Source organism: Taudactylus pleione, unplaced genomic scaffold, assembly GCF_031769625.1.
Source record: "Taudactylus pleione unplaced genomic scaffold, aTauple2 ptg000556l, whole genome shotgun sequence".
In the NCBI taxonomy this organism is placed as follows: Eukaryota; Metazoa; Chordata; class Amphibia; order Anura; family Myobatrachidae; genus Taudactylus; species Taudactylus pleione.
In genome coordinates, this window is record NW_028284958.1 from 7,150,564 (window position 1) to 7,168,280 (window position 17,717).

Here is a 17,717-nt window from a genome sequence, read left to right on the forward strand (position 1 = left end):
AATTTCTGATCGTAGCGGCTACTTTGCGCACGCGCATTGCGAACTTTATGCATGCGCAGTATAGCGGACATTGGTGGCGTACGACTGTGCGGCCGCTTCGACCGACTCTGAATGAGGTCCTATAGCTCTCTACATTTTATCGCTTTCCAAGGCTTAGTACATCTCACCCATAATATTTATTTAAATGTACTTAATTTACAAGTAAATATATTTATTTTATTTACCATTAAGAAGTGAAAGAATTTCCTCCTGAAAAGCAAGTACAAGTGTTGGTTTCCACGCTGTGTCACTAGAATTTTACCAATGCCAGCTTGTAACCAGCCTATGCATGTTTTGGCATATTTCGATTTATATTCAGTAAATTAATCCTACTTGACCTTCTTCTTAATCATAAAAGTTAAATACAACTGTGACATTTTTAATAAATCAAGCAGTAAATTAAGAATGACAATAGGATAATGATCATTCAGAAAAAGATATACAGTAGTTAAATGTTTTATTGAAACAAAACATCTTTTTACAACATGCCCTTTTCCCCTTATATAATTAGGGGCCATGGGTGAGGAAACAAACCAAATAATGGTAATTAATCAATTTACAGTTGGGTAAACAGAAATTATTGGAGGCAAAGTAGCTAATTACTCACTTTCCAGCCGAATGAACATAAAGGACTGGCTGCATGGTGCTCGCCTAAGGTCACAGCAATGATGCCATAGGGAGCTCTAAGGTTTGAGCCTGAAGGATTTTCTTTTACACTTATACTGTCATCTGCTTAAATGCTGCATTTAATAAGTCACAACGATCATCATGCAAGAAGGGGGTAGGAACCTTGAGTCTGATCCAGTGACATAATGTCAGTTATCCAGTGATTTTATGCCCCAGGCTGTGACACCCTGCACAGGGTGCTGGCTACTGACACAAAGGAGAACCAGACAGCAGTGCTGCTGACTGCGGCTCCTCCATGTCAGTGTTAAGACGGGAGTGTGGCCCTTGGCTATGATGTCACAGCTAAGTGCCATACTTCCGCATGGGAGGGTTTGCCCTGGCCCTGGTTACCATGTGTACTAAGGGCCTGATTCAGAGTCGGTCACTATTTGCGGTCGTTCGTTCAAAAAAAAGGGGTGGCTATTCAAATGAACCGTTTGCTCTTTGCGGTCTGTTCACGCCTCTAGGTCTGAACGAGCGAATAAAACTTGCGGTCGTTTTTTGGGAAACTACGCCCCCTGGCCGCTCGCATCCTACGTCATGTCCGCTATTTATTAGATTAATCGAATACATCGACCAGGGTATGAGCTGCTCGCTATTCTTGTGGTTGGTTTTTGCTACCACAATTTTGCGAGCAGTTCTGGCTATAAAATAACCCAGTGACGTGCTCAATGACGCTGCTGTTTTAATTATGCACACCCATAAAACGCCCGTTTTGACCTTTAAGCACGCCTGCGATCGGATCTCCACTCCCCGTTTTCAAGCACCTTCCCCTGTTACCACCCACATACGCCTCTTTCTGTCACTCAAATTATCAGGCATTCGCTATTTTGCGAGCACATGAATTTCGACCGCACTGACTGGTTCGCGCATGCGTATAACGATCCGTACGCATGCGCAGTTGGGCATACATTGCTCGGAGCGAACGAGCGGCCGCTTACGAGCGGCTCTGAATCAGGCCCTAAGTGCCTACATAGCAAGACCAACAGGCACTCAGCATGTGTCAGAACTACCTGTAGTGTACCCACTTATTGTTCACTTTCTTGGCAGAAGCTTCTGCAGGGCACAGAGAACTTGCTATGAATATTTTTCCATAATTAATACTGAAATTATTGTATTCCAGTGGCAGATTATAATTGTGGTGTTAGAACAGCTGTCCAGGGCCCACAAAACTCTAATGTGCAAATAGAATCTTGACAATATAATAGACTGTCTTGAGAGTAATGGTGTGTTCACACGGGACGATTTTTTTAACGATTTGTCGTTAACGACAAATCGTTCACAAAATTGTTCCGTTTCTGAGGCATAACGATGAACGAAAGCTACAAATGCGCGCTCCCGTTTGTAGTTTGTAGCTTTCGTTCATCGTCCGAACTTCCTGTCCAACCTGACGATATTGTCAGGTTGGACATGTTCGGGGATGAGGGAGGGAGCCCGGCACTGTACAAAATCGTACTTTATTTTGTTCAGTGTTTTGTGCTCAGTGTCGATAATGGGGGCCTCCCTTCTTATCCGCCGTTCCGGGTCATATGTCTGCAGTGCCATGCAGACAGAGGAGGGAGGGAGGGATCTGAATAGATCCCTCTGCTGTGGCTGGCATGTAAATCTCTTCACATGCTGCCATGTAAACAGCAGCCTGTAAAGATTATCAGGGGCTAAACGCCATCTCAGGGTGGCGTTCAGTAGCACCATCAAGTTTAGAAAAAAATGCTCTTTTGGAACTTGATGAATAGCCCTGACACTTATTTTTACAAAAGTATGTGAAAATGTTAATTTTCACATGCTTTGTGAAAAATAAGTGATGATGAATAGGCCCCATATACTGTTATCAAAATGCTCTTGACTTTGCCAACCAAAATTTCTTCCAGTCTCTGCTTTATACTGTGGCTTTTAAGCCAACCCACACACGCACCCAAATCTTCCAACTATCATCAGTGTCCAAGATGTTGCTACATCCTCCTCAAGTACAAGATTGACAAAATCTGACATGAAATGGTACAGTGCCCTTTTCCTCAACCAACAATCTATTCAAATTCTTTCCTAGACCTACTGGTACTTTCTCTTAAATTGATCCCACAAATAAAGTTGAAGTAACTACAGTACGTCTAACTCAAAGTCTCTCACAAATTACCATCAAATATATCAGCTCCTCACTTGAGAGGCTTGCCCGCACTCACATGACATATTGGAACCTCTTCAGTTCAGCTTCTGTTCCCAACACTTTACTAAGTGTTCAATGACTAAGATGGTCAATGATTTAATCACTGATAAATTGAAAGGCTCAATTATAGTTATTTTTCACTTCTGTGCTGCATTTGACACTGTTGGTCACTTTCTTCTCATACCAACACTATCTTAAGTATTCTGTCTATGCTAGTTCCCAACATACTTATCAAAAGGCTCTATCAGTGTTCAGTAATCTATATCCACTTCCTCTCCATTTTCTTTAACATTTGGGGTATCACAATGCTCAGTTAAAGGTCATCTAATCTTCTATATACCTTTTCTATAGGAAAACGAATAAGCTCCTTTGGATATCCATATCATCAGTATCATCTCTATGTGGCTGTTGCTCACCTTTACCAGTCCTGTCCAAATCTAAATGTCTTTCTGCAATTTCATCTACTGTAGGATGTGATCCTGCTACCTCGAGGCAATTTTTCAAAAACACAGCTAAAACTATTCTCACCAGTCAATAGAAGTTGCCTACATGATAACTTTATTTCTATTAATTTTATGACAATAAACTCAACCCCTCAAGCTTGCTGCCTTGGTGTTCCTTTACCTTGAACTGTCCTTTGTCCTCCACATCCGATCTGTATCCACATTTTGATACATTTTCAGAATATACTGTATGTATATCATATACAGTACAAGACACTGCAAATGCTTTAATTCATACACTCATAATTTACAGCATTGACTATTGTAATAGCCTCCTTCCTGGTCTTCCACTAACCCCCTACAATCTGCTACAATCAACTTTTAACACAGCTGCTAGCCTGATTTCCCTTGCAAAATGTTATTCTACTGCTGCTCTGCTAGGCCAATCCCTACATTGGTTGCCTGTATGTTACAGAATCAAATATAAAATACTTCTAATAAATAACATACAAGGCCACAATACTGTACCAGCATAGATTTCTTCACTTTTAAAACATCTCTCAACTTTACTCCTCCACTCCTTACAAAATCTGCATCCAATCCAAAATCTGCCCCAATTCCTGAATACAGGACTTTAGCTTGGCAGCACCTGCACTGTGTAATACCCTCCCTTGCAGAACAACTTTCTCTTAGTTTAAAGCATCTCCTAAAAACTAACTATGGGGGTATATGTGATAATGCGAGACTAGGGGGGATAATTACACTCAAGAAAAGATGTCAAGTGCAGGCAGCATGCCCCACAAGTCTTGACTACTGTCCTATTACCTCATTTTATTTATTTGGTGATTAACCCAGTTACCTTCATAGCCTACTATGGTACTTAATTCCGAATGAGGAGTATGCTCATTTGCTTAGGATACAATATGCAAATTTGTACTGCTCATCACCACAAAAAAGCTGTATGCCTATGGCAGTGATTTTCAACCTTTTTCAACTCGTGGCACACCGAACAAGATTTTAAAATTGCTAAGGCACACCATCAGTCCCTCACGGGAATAAAACACACATATTGGCTCCCACAGGAAAAAACACTCACAAATTGGCCCCCATCACAGGAAAAAGAACTGACACTGGCACCCACAGAAAAACACACACATTGCCCCCCACAGAAAAAAATAAAAAGCACAATGACCCCTACAGAACAAAAACAAGTGCATTGGGCCCAACAGAAAAAAAATAATACACAATGGCCCCACACAAAAAAATATAAAACAAAATTATCTCCACAGAAAAAAAACAAACACACACATTGGCTGGCCCCCACAGAAAAAAAACAATGACATTGCTCCCCACAGAAAAAAAATCACATTGGCCCCAAAGAAACAAAATAAAATAACCAGCTGAGAAGGCTCACTGTAGTCCCTGTCCTGTCCCTCATCGACTGGGGTAGCTCAGTCACATACAGTGTAGAGTTGGGAGCAGTGTGCAGGCGGGCATGCAACGCGGTGTGCGTGACCTATGTCATGCCGCCATGTCTTGAAAGGTGATGGCCTGGGCACGCCTGAGCCACTCTGAAGAGCCCAACACTGCCTGGGCCAGCAGTACAAGTAAAGTCAGCTCTGACTGCACTGACCTCGCGGCACACTTAACAACCGCTTGCTGCACACTAATGTGCCAGTGGTTGAAAACCGCTGGCCTATTTTATTATGAATATTTGGTGCAGCATACCTCCTTATGCTTGGAGAAAAGGCAAATGTTAAGTGACTTGCAAACACAGACTGAATAGAGTAAGGGCATGTTTGTGTTATAGCGAACTGATGCAGACAAACCTTCATGCACCCCTGAGTAGCCATATCGCTTGCGGCTGCTTACTGACTGATGCAAATAACAGCTGATGATGGTGATGCTCACCAGTACTCATTCATACAAGAGAAATAAGAGTTATTCCTTATCAATGCATATCGCTGTGATTTGGAATGTGTTTTTGGGGCAATGTATCAGTTCTGAGATCCCTATACAAAGGCTCAGAAAATACCCTGTTTCGGCGAAATCTAAAAAGTAAAGTCATGACTTATGCAATAACATTACTACTGTATTATGACCCTGCAGGGCTAATGTGCTATTGGGCCGCACATCAGCAAATGCATAGGAATCCATCAGATCACTCTCGGATAACTTTTGTGAAGTTGTAGCCTAATGGCTACAGTAGCTAACGCCATCTTTAGCTAGCGGGCCAAGCTCCTAAATGCTAACTGGGGGTGGTTTCAGGGTGGCCTCATTTGCTGTCCTGTCTGCTAATGCACCCTCTTACCTCCATAGTATTGTCTCGAGTGTGTGCTTTTAGCTTTATAGCAGCCACTTGCCTAAGCAAATGCAGAGCAACAAACAATGATTTAATGCAATCCGCATGTTTAATAGGCTTACCAGATGACTCCTTAAAATCTCTACTCTTCCATATCGGACTGTAATCATGGGCTATCGCATAGGCATACTTTGAATCAGTATAAATACTTACTGTTTGCCCTTCTGCATATATACAGGTGGCTGCCAGGGCCCTCACCTTGCCATCTTGCACTCAGCTGGAAAACGTTAGAGCCTCCTGTATGACAATGTTAAGTTTCTGTGGTTACTGCATAACCTGTGTGCGGCTCACCCCCCACATAATAACGTGACCCATCAACAAAAAGATTAAGGTCTGCATTCTGAAGGGGTACATCAGCCATGATGGGAATATCAATTGTCTCTAGTTTCATTAATTCAAGATTATCATAGTCATCAGAGAAAAAAGTTGAGGTATCTGAGTCTCCTAACCCATTAGCTATTTCCTTCACTGTCATCTGCATCATTATCAATTTTTCCCCCTCTTTTGGACCCAGCAGTAATAGAGTAGCTGGGTTCAAAACTCTACATCTTTTGATGATGATATTGGATAGTGTGAGTATTGCTACTTCATACTTGGTGAGTCTGGCAGTTGAGAGGTGTCTGGTTTGGGCCTGATTGAGTATTTCAGTGACTGCATGTGGTACCTGTATTGTAAGTGGGAACCCTAAGGCAATATCTGTCACTTTGTCTATAAGTACAGCTGCAGAAGCAACAGCACAAAACACGAAGGTGCTCTTCTTATTACAGGATCCAACTGTAAAGAGTAGTATCCTGGGCATAGCCTGAATTTTCATGACAGAGAAGTTTAAAGGGTTTACTAAAATCAGGAAGTGCCAAAGCTGGAGCACTAAGGATGACATTTTTAGTTGTGTGAAGATTAGGTGTTGGTTGTCTGTCACATCTACATGTCCTTGCTTAAGATCTCCTTTCAAAGTATCATACAGGACCTGAAGCTTCTGTGATGCATTCGGAATCCTCACCCTACAATATGTTATGAGGCCTAGAAATACCCAGAGCTGTTTTAATGTCTGGGAAGTTGCTCCTGTGAAATGGCCATTCTCCTTTCAGCTGTAATGTGCTTGACTCTAGCTGATATACAATGGCCTAAGAATGTACTAGATTTTCTACCAATTGTAGTTTCTGATGCTTTGGATCCTTTCTCTGCTAAGAATGTTAATAGTGAAACAGTGACCCTGATTCGGAGCCGGACGCTCTGACTGAACGCTCCTCTGAATCAGGGCCGTCTCTGCTCCTTTTTGGAGCGGCCCCCTGGCCGCTCGCATAGCTGTGGGTGACCACCCACAGCTATAGTGAGTGGCCAAAATTATGGTCGCGATGGTCAAGACCATCGCGACCATCGGGCTTGCGTCGAGACCCTGTGGTAGGGTCTCGCTGCCGAAAGCCCTGGGGTGCATTTGGCTCTATCAGAGCCAAAAGCACTCCCACTGACATCACTAGTGATGTCAGTGGGGCCGGCCCCAGACGGTAGGCGTTCCCATGGGAATGCCTCCGTCTGGGCAGCCACACCCCCGGCACTTCCACCAAAGGGGGCGTGCTGTCACCATCGACAGCACGCCCCCTTTGGTGCGAGACCCATAATGATGGCTTGGCTGTCGTTATTCGGGTCTCGCGCATGCGCACGACGGAGCCGGCTCCCTCGTGCGCATGCACACTTGGGCAACATCGACCCGCTTGCGAACGCTCAGCGGGTCTGAATCAGGCCCTGTGTCCACAATCCCCAATTTAGAAAACTCCAATTAGGATAATGGAGATTGATCTGACTTCCTTTCCTTTTTCTAACCACTGACTCTGTGACCATCTGAGTTTATCCGGATTCTGGCCCTCATTCAGAGCCGTACGCTCTGAGCAGAGCGCACGCTCTGAATGAGGGCCGCCCTCCATAAAAATGGAGCGTCCTCCTGGACGCTCGTATAGCTGTGGATCACCACCCACAGCCTATATGAGCGTGCATTTTGATGGCCGCGATGGTCGTGACCATCGCGACCATCGAAACTGCGAGCCGGAGCCTGCGGTTGAGGTTTTCAACCGCAAGCTCCGGAGTGATTTTGGCTCTATCAGAGCCAAAATCACTCCCACTGACATCACTAGTGATGTCAGTGGGCCGGCTTCTGACGGGAGGCGTTCCCGTGGGAACGCCCCCGTCAGGGAGGCACGCCCCCGGCACGCCCACCAAAGGGGGTGTGCTGTCAGTCAACATCGACAGCACGCCCCCTTTGAAGAGACACTACGAGCGAAGGAAAATCCTTCGCTCGTTGCGTCTGGCGCATGCGCACGACGGAGCTCCCTCCGTCGTGCGCATGCTCAGTGCAGAACATCGACCCACTTGCGAGCGGACAGCCGCTCGCGAGTGGGTCTGAATCAGGCCCTCTGTTCCCATCTCCCATTTTAATCTGCTTGCCGTGTTAAGCCACTGATTCACTTACTTCTGCAAATCTTTATCCTGTATGTAATTCATGTGTCACCTTTCCATATCCTGTAACTTATCTGGATCTAAGGTGCCCTGTGTCAGTAATCCACACCTTTTAAATAATTTCCCCATTCCCTTCACAACCTATCGCCATTTACCATGCGCATTACATCCATGGCAATTTGTGGGTTCATATCTGAGGGATGACTGTCAGTGTTCGCCATAGTCAATAGACTATCTCAGAATCTCGGGTCTAAGTGTTCCCCCTAGTCTATAGATTATCTCAGAATCCGGGGTCTAGTGGTTCAGAGGACACTACACTGTGTGGTAATCTAGTGGAATTAGTTACCACTGTATCCCACCATTTCTCTATGTCACTAACCAGTGACAGAAAGTGGAATCAGAGTGGAATGTAAATAGTTGATCCTTCTTCATAAGAATCTTTGCTGTGGAGGATAATTGGCCTACCCAATATCTGAGTCAGATTCACAGTTCAGACACACTGGCTGCAACTCATAGGGTAATCTCCTTACACAATCTGGTGCCATCAACTAACTGTAGATGTGGTGTTCACTAGCCAAAAAGTAAATCCAAATATCTATAACCATTGATAAACCCCTCCCATTATAATCTAATACTTAAACATATATTATGGATTAAAACAAATGTTTAAGACATATTTCGTGACCCCAGGCACCTCATATGCGTGCCAACAGGGATCTGCAGGAAAATCTTTCCAAAGTCAATGGGCAGCTTTATACACCATCACTTGATTCAATTGACACAAGCAATGTCTAAAAACCTAGTTGTGAAGTTCTGGTTTTCTTGTGGACCCTGGGTGGTAATAGGAGCAGACACTGAAGCAGGTATAAAAGTAAATGTGGAGTTTTTAATGAGTGGCTTAACAGACATGAATGTGGTAAAAGAGAAAGTCCAGGTATAGCACTAAAGTGCACTTGGGAGCTGTAGTGAGGCAAATAGGAAAAAGTCCAGTTAGTGACAGGCAATGGAAAATGTCCAGGTAGTGACTGGTTAATAGAAAATGTCCAGGTAGTGGCAGAAAAGGGGAACTGTCCAGATGGTGACTGATTAATGAAGAATGCAGACTGAGGAAGAAATAGCAGAGTGTCAGTGGAGGCAAGGTGCAAGGTGAACAGCAGGACTCAGGTACTCAGGCAAGGGGAAGGTAATGGAGGATGCAGGGTAGTCCAGCGGGGTTGGAGCAGACAAGCAGGCAGGCAGGTAGCATTTCACAGGTAAAAGGTGGTGAGCACAGGGAACTCTCTCTCAGCTATGCTGAGAAACACGTTGCACTGGCAATGAAGTGAGGCTCTGAACCTCCCTAAATACCAAGTGCTGTGCCGTGACTGGCCAGAGAGAGCATGTGACAAACCAGGATTGGGCGAGCAAATCACATGGCCGGAGGCAAGATGGCGGCGCCCATGCCAAACGGTACGGAAGCACCGCCAGGCCTCACCAGCCCAATGTGACAGCATGCCCACGCAGAACCACGCACAGCCAATGCCCCTCACCACACACCAGCACCACCGCCAGATGCCCCCCGCCACAGTGACCTCACAGGTAATACCCATCGACCATCATGCTGAGAAACCCTAGTCGTGACACTAGTCCACCAAGAATTCAGGGCTGTCCAAGTGAACACGCCGGACAAGCCAGTCTAGGGTACCTGGGTTAATCTTTGCTACAAAGTTTCAAAAACGACAGACACACATTTCCATGTGCAACTTAAGTCAATTACTCACTCAATCATTCGCCTATTAACACAAAAGCACATATAAAAGCCTGGTTACTAAAAGTTATGATCCCCGAGTCTTACCCAGAAACCGACTGACTATTTGGACATGGGAGGACAGAAAAGCTTTGAGAGCAGACCATAATTCTACTAACCATGCAGTTTTGCAATTCTGTCATCCAGCGTCCACCAGTCGTGGTGTCCGTCTCTGGTCAAGAACTGGGGATCTCGTTGGGACCCCCAGTTGATAAAGGCAAGTTGTCAGGTACTGTAACTAGTATTTCTGCAAAAGGAAAGATTATCATGGCCGGAGAGTAAGTGGACACACAACAATAAATGTGTATCAGATAATACTCTGACTTTTATTTATTTTTTTTTAGCTTTTTTATTGCATATCATATCACATTCAGAGCATACATTGTTTGTCAAAAAACATACACACTGTAAGTTCTATTTGTATTAACAGCAGGGGACAGCATTGTATTATTAATAAGCAAATAACTATTGATTTCTGGACTTTTCTACTATATTTGACAGATATTAAAGAGACTTTGGGCCTGATTCATTAAGGATCGCTATTGCCATCACAGCTCCATAATCGCACAAAGGTCTGGTGTGTAATATGCTAATAAATGCTATAGCAATGCCTCCTTCCCAATAAGTATACCCTAAAATGGTGACCAATTTTATAGGATTCTAAGCATGGGATCCAAAACCAAATTAAAGAACTAGGGTGAAAGGGGACAACCGTCTTTTGTTCCTCTGGACATCACAAGGCTTTCTCCCACAGTCCCATTAACTAACAATAGGAGTGGTAGGGAGAGTGTAAAATTTTTTTATTAAAGCTTAAAATCTCAATCCAAGTCCCCATCTTTCTAAGAGTTCATAAATATAGATACCTTGTCAAACGCTTTTGTTGCATCAAAAAATGATACCTGGGGAGTCAGGATGGAGATTAGCAGCCATTACAGCCGCAATGGCTGCTCAAATGCGCTTCACGTAGTGTCTACCTCTGGCACAGCCCAACTGATGGTCTCTAAGTAAAGAGGTGAGAAAAACCTGCAGTCTGCCTGACAATGTTTTTCCCATTATTATGAAATCAGCATTGAGCAAGATAATGGGGCGGTATAAGGAAGAGAAGCCTCTGTATATTTAACCAGAGCTTCCATCAGAAAGTGTGGGGACCAATACAAATGAAACAGGCAGGGCCCACTCATCCTCTCTGGTCTCCATCCCAGTAGATGCAGAGATGTAGCATGGTGCCCATAGCAAGTACATGCTATGATTCCCTCACCTACAGTAATAACATGTGCCTCATGCCAACACAGAACTCTCCTTATTCAGACATACATACATACACACACACATCAATATATATATATATATATATATATATATGTATTAGGGGTGAGCAGGTTCGGATTTCTGAAATCTGAGCCCCCCCGAGCCAGCCAATCCGAGTCGTATCCGAGTCTGGCTCGACTTTTCCCGCCTGACTCGGATCTGAAATCGAGGCAAAACGTCATCATCCCGTCTTCCGGATGTCGCGGGTTTTGGATTCTATAAAAGGTCCATGCGTCGGCGCCATTTCTCACTCAGGCTGTGGACAATGAAGAGGGAGGGTGGGAGCTAGGGCTAGCTGGGCTGTGTTGTGCTGCTGTTGTCCATATGGGCTGTGACCACTCAGTCTATAGGGGCTGACTAGGCTGTGTTGTGCTGCTGTTGGTCATAGGGGCTGGCTGGGCTGTGTTGCGCAGTCAGTTGTCCATAGGGGCTGTGTCCACTCCAAAGTCTATAGGGGCTGGCTGGACTGTGTTGTTCAGTGTCCCATAAAGGCTGTAGTCCTAGAGGGGTGCTGTAGTGTTGTCCAGGGGGTGATCTGTGCATCAGGGGTGCTCCCCCAAAGTGCACTGAAAAAAAAAATTTTTTTTCTGTTTGTGAATTGTGTGCGCAGTAGCCGCACGTGCATCAACAAAGTAGCGCCAAGCGTGCGCCTGTGTCATAAATCAAGGGCCGGCTGGCTTGTCCATTAAAGGGTGCTGCAACCCCCAAAGTGCACTCCAAAAAAAATTTAAAATTATTTTCTGTGTTTGTGAATTGTGTGCACTGTGGCTGCACATGCATCAACAAAGGAGCAGCGCCAAGCGTGCGCCTGTGTCATAAGTAAAGGGCCAGCTGGCTCGTCTGTTAAAGGGTGGTGTAACCCCCAAAGTGCGCTCCAACAAAAATAAAACATTTTCTTCTGTGTTTGTGAATTGTGTGCACTGTACGTGCATCAACAAAGGAGCAGCGCCAAGCGTGCGCCTGTGTCCCATAAGTCTGTTAAAGGGTGGTGTAACCCCCAAAGTGCACTCCACAAAAAATAAACAATTCTTTTTTTCTGTTTGTGTGCATAATGTATGTGCAGTAGCCGCACGTGTATCAACACAGCAGCAGCGCCAAGCGTGTGCCTGTGTCATAAGTCAAGGGCCAGTTTGGACATCTTGGCCGGACTGAAGGATGTGCCAACAATTTCTGACATGTCTACTGTCACTGCATATGATACTGTCACCACTGACAGAATGGTGGAGGATTACATTGGTGACAGCATCCAAGTAGGGATGTCAGGCAGTCCAGTCCATACCTGTACTGGCAGGAAAAAGAGGCAATTTGGAGGCCCCTGTACAAACTGGCTCTATTTTACCTGAGTTAACCCCCTCCAGTGTGTACTCCGAAAGAGTGTTTAGTGCAGCCGGGAACCTTGTCGGCGAAAGGCTTAGGAGGTTGCTTCCACAAAATGTGGAGAAGATGATGTTCATAAAAATGAATTATCAACTCATCCAGGGAGACCAGCCTCCAGAACGTACAGAGCGACCTGTGGTGGTGGATTCCAGTGGGGATGAATTAATACTCTGTGAGGATGAGGATGTACACAACACTGAAGAGGGTGAAGAATCGGTGGATGAGGTGGATGAGGATGACATCTTGCCTCCGTAAAGCCAGTTTGTGCAGGGACAGATTAATTGCCAGCTTGTTTTGTGGGGGCCCAAACGAACCAATCATTTCAGCCACAGTCGTGTGGCAGACCCTAGCGCTGAAATGATTGGTTTGTTAAAGTGTGCATGTCCTGTTTACACAACATAAGGGTGGGTGGGAGGGCCCAAGGACAATTCCATCTTGCACCTCTTTTTTTCTTTGCACTATGTATGTTTGGGGCCTAGTTTTTCAAACTGCCATCCTGTCTGCCACTGCAGTGTCACTCCTAGATGGGCCACGTGTTTGTGCCGCCCACTTGTGTCGCTTAGCATAGTCATCCAGCTACCTCGGTGCAACCTTTTGGACATAAAAACACTATTGTGGGGTGTGAGGTGTTCAGATTAGACTAGAAAATGAGTGGAAATTAATGTTATTGAGGCTAATAATAGCATAGGAGGTAAAATAGAGCCAGTTTGTACAGGGGCCTCCAAATTGCCTCTTTTTCCTGCCAGTACAGGTACGGACTGTCTGACATCCCTACTTGGATGCTGTCACCAATGTATTCCTCCACCATTCTGTCAGTGGTGACAGTATCATATGCAGTGACAGTAGACATGTCTGAAATTGTTGGCACATCCTTCAGTCCGGACCAGATGTCCAAACCGGCCCTTGACTTATGACACAGGCACACGCTTGGCGCTGCTGCTGTGTTGATGTACGTGTAGCTACTGCGCATACTTTCGCACACAAACACAGAAAAAAAAGAATCATTTATTTTTTGTGGAGCGCACTTTGGGGGTTACACCACCCTTTAACAGACTTATGGGACACAGGCGCACGCTTGGCGCTGCTCCTTTGTTGATGCACGTACAGTGCACACAATTCACAAACACAGAAGAAAATGTTTTATTTTTGTTGGAGTGCACTTTGGGGGTTTCACCACCCTTTAACAGACAGACGCACGCTTGGCACTGCTGCTTTGAGGATGCAGGTGTGGCAACAGCCCACACAAATTCACAAAGACAGAAAAAAAAGTAGAATTTTTTATTTTTTGTGGAGCGCACTTTGGGGGTTACACCACCCTTTAATGGACAAGCCAGCTGGCCCTTTACTTATGGGACACAGGCGCACACTTGGCGCTGCTCCTTTGTTGATGCACATGCAGCCACAGTGCACACAATTCACAAACACAGAAAATAATTTTTTCTTTTGTTTGGAGTGCACTTTGGGGGTTACAGCACCCTTTAATGGTCAAGCCAGCCGGCCCTTTACTTATGACACAGTCGCACATTTGGCGTTACTTTGTTGATGCATGTGCGGCTACTGCGCACACAATTCACAAACACAAAAAAAAAATTTTTTTATTTTTTTTGGAGTGCCCTTTGTGGGTTACAGTACTCTTTAACAGACAAGCCAGCCGACCCTTGATTTATGACACAGGTGCATGCTTGCCGCTACTTTGTTGATGCACGTGCGGCTACTGCGCACACAATTCACAAACACAGAAAAAAAATGTAAAAACATTTTTTGGAGTGCACTTTGGGGGAGCACCCCTGATGCACAGATCACCCCCTGGATAACACTACAGCACCCCTATAGGACTACAGCCTTTATGGGACACTGCACAACACAGCCCCTATGGATAACTGACTGCACTAGACTTTGGAGTGGACACAGCCCCTATGGACAACTGACTGCACAACACAGCCCAGCCAGCCCCTATGGACAACAGCAGCAAAACACAGCCCAGTCAGCGCCTATGGACTGAGTGGACACAGCCCCTATGGACAACAGCAGCACAACACAGCCCAGCCAGCCCTAGCTCCCACCCTCCCTCTTCACTGTAGATAGCCGGAGTGAGAAATGGCACCGACGTGGGGACCTTTTATAGAATCCAAAACCCACGAGATCCGGAAGGCGGGATGATGACGTTTTGCCTTGATTTCAGATCCGAGTCAGGCGGGAAAAGTCGAGCCTGACTCGGATACGACTCAGATCAGGAGGGCTCGGGGGGGTTCGGATTTCAGAAATCCGAACTCGCTCATCCCTAATATATATATATATATATATATATATATATATATATATATATAAATAATAGAAATTATAAGTTGCAAAATGAAAATTGTGTTACATGAAATAACATTTTTTTAAGGGCTACACAAAAGTCCTTTACTCAAGAGATAAACCTTTTTTTTTCAAATGGTCAGGTATTGGCTCTTATGAGACTTTCCCATACAAAGTACAATACATCCTTCAGGGGTTATTGCTAGCTATAGCACAGTTATATGTGACACTAATCCTTTGAAGTGAGAAAAGTCCAAAAGATTAATTAAATAGAAAATTTGTGCTTTTTTAGGTACAGTCTATGGATATTGCCTGTTGGGATGGTGGTCACAATAGGTGTCAGGTGGAATGTGAAAGTGACTGTAACCAGGATTCTGGGTTTATTGCTAACAAGCAACAGTGGCAACAGAGTGGTATTAGCGGTAAGCACAATAGCGATATTGCAGGGGTTGACAGTGATATAAGTGTCTCACCTCAGGAGCTAAGTACTGTGCATCCATACAGTACTGTGACACTCCACACAGTAAAGATGGTGCCAGCTGCACATGAGCTGTAGCCCAGCAGTGACATCCCCGGGTCGGAGGCTGTGCATACCTCTGACTCTGGGTTCTAGTACCCAGCACGTATAGCATAGAGAGGAGACAGCGCTGGAACACACTGCTCTCTAACACCTCCCTCCGCTACCCGAGCCTCTTCGCTCTGGAGTATCTCCGGTTACATAAAAGCATATATCACAGTTTACTCAATAATTATTTGGCAAAGTCCATCCTGTAACCAGAAACATTGTGTTATGCAGAAAAAACAATGAAACATATCAACAAATATCAAATGTATTCCAGTCCACATGGTCTTAGAAACACACTCAGAACTTGTTCACCACAAAGGTGATGCTGACAAACTTCCTTTCTACTAACTCTCAGATGAAGTAATGTCTGATAGCTATGTGCTTAAACCGTCTATGGTGCTTTGTGCTGTAGGACAAGTCTATTGCACCTCTATTGTTATACTCTATGTTTATGGTTTCATCCTGTTCTAGAAGACCCAAATCTCCTTTAAGTACAAAGCCCTGTACACACTGGGCAATGTGTGTACTGAGTGATGTCGGATGTGGCGAGACCTGCGGGGGTCACAGCATTGGTAAGTGCATACACACTTGCCGATGCCGGCAAAGACGAACGAAGGCGGGGGGTAGCGGGGCCATGCAGCATGGCAACGCTGACGATATCCCCAGATTGAGTTGCATGTACAGACGACTGGGGATATCGTTTACGACCCGTGGGAGCACGCATTGTTCATTGCATAGTGCATACACTCTGGATGATTTGAACGGTATATCAATCAAAGATGTCGTTATTGGTCATATCGTTCAAAAGAATCATCCGGTGTGTACGGGGCTTAAGGCTTACTTGGCTGACTCTATCATATACTCTGCCTCAATGGTGGATAGGGCAACAGTGGGTTGCTTCCTACTTGCCCAGCTCACAGCTGCACCTGCCAGTATAAACAGATATGCTGTGTAGGAACGATGGTCATCCTCATCTGCTAATGAGTTGGAATCACAGAAGGATTTCGGCTTAGACTTTCCATGCTTTCAAAACTCTAATATCAAGGAACATGAACCCTTTAGATACTTTGAGATTCTTTTAATTGCAGTCCAGGGTTGCTTCCTAGGATTATTAGAAAACTGACTCACTGAGCTTTGGCATGTGTAATGTCTGGGAGAGTTCTTACACTTGCATACGCCAGCCTTCCAACAGGGCTCTGATAAGGAACTTTTTTCATTTCCTCTATCTCTGCCTCACTTGTTGGTGGCTTTGTTAATATTGTGCCTTTGTCAATGGGATTATTTACCGGCTTGGCATCTGACATTGTATACTTGTTAAGTACTGCATCAATAGGGACTTGTTGATCAACTGTTAGAGTTCCTTTAGTCAATAACAAAAAAGAAATAAAAAATGTGTAGTAATGGCGCCAATATATAATTTACACAGAACTGAAGTGTTTGCTGCTTTCAAAAACAGGGGGATTGCTCGGTCCCCATATATATAGACTACAAAATAGAAAAATAGAAAGCGCTAACACACAGTTCTATAATACAAAATAATAATTTATTATTCTCTTTTTTAGAGAGAAATTACCAGCTCTATAGCACATATTAATAATCATTACCACACAGTCTTTAAACTCTTTACAGTTCCTTTAAGAACATACACTTATATGTGAAGAAAAGGCAAGTTCTTGGTATTCAGCAATTTATGTTTCCACAGTTTCCACTTTAAAAAATCATGGCCATGAAAAATATGTATAAAAATTATTATTTACCACATCCTCCTGGTTTATCAGGGTTAGTTTGTTATGCAATTTACAGCTCTTTCTCCCTCTTCTATCTAATATCCGCTCCGTAGCTTTTATACTGTGGCTGTATCCACAGTTCAGCAGCTGAAGCACCGGGGGACGGAGCGGTTCTGGGAAGCAAAGGAACGGCCAATTGATATCCCTGTAGTGGGTATAGGGAGTAAATGTGGTACGCCACTTAATGGCTGTCTCCTCCTTCTCTGAGTATAAAATGCGTTTCTCCGCCTCTGTGAAATATCAGCGGCTTCCTCAGTCAACATGTGCATTGTATTGTCTCACCACCCTTTTTATTTGTGTCTATGTAATCAGCACATGTGTAGGCAATCTACTAATCAAGTTTCTTTTTTATTTGAATAGCTGTGTAAAATTAACCCTCAGGTGGATGATGTCTGTCCAGGATTTCTTTGAAATTACTTTCATCTTTTTGTATCTGTGATGATTACTACTAGACTATATTAATCCTGAAAA